The 254-nt window shown below is 28.3% G+C and overlaps 1 protein-coding gene across 14 annotated transcripts in view; it reads right to left on the bottom strand.

Annotated features, from left to right (window-relative positions):
* The window catches only part of LOC102681789 (synaptosomal-associated protein 25), a 26657-nt gene that overhangs the window by 13878 nt on the left and 12525 nt on the right, over positions 1–254 (bottom strand). The gene's annotated exons all lie outside the window — the stretch shown is intronic.

The raw sequence follows: 254 nt of genomic DNA, 5'->3' as shown, positions 1-254 counted from the left end.
TTTTTTTTTTTTTTTTTTTTTTTTTTTTTTTTTTTTTTTTCTTTTTTTTCTCTTTAGTAGTAAGTATATAGTATAGTAATATTAGTAGTATATTAGTAGTATATAGTATTACGAATAGGTAGAAACGGAGGGTGTAAACGGAAATCGGTGGATAGAATTGGAACCAAAACAAAGTTGAGGTATCTTTTCACAAAAAACGGTGCTGGATATATCGTGACCGGATCAGGCTAGTATTATTACGCGATATTAACGGA

Source organism: Apis dorsata, unplaced genomic scaffold (genome assembly GCF_000469605.1).
Source record: "Apis dorsata unplaced genomic scaffold, Apis dorsata 1.3 scaffold_28, whole genome shotgun sequence".
NCBI lineage: Eukaryota > Metazoa > Arthropoda > Insecta > Hymenoptera > Apidae > Apis > Apis dorsata.
Note: the sequence above shows the minus strand (reverse complement) of the source record. Positions and strands in the feature narration are given on the sequence as shown.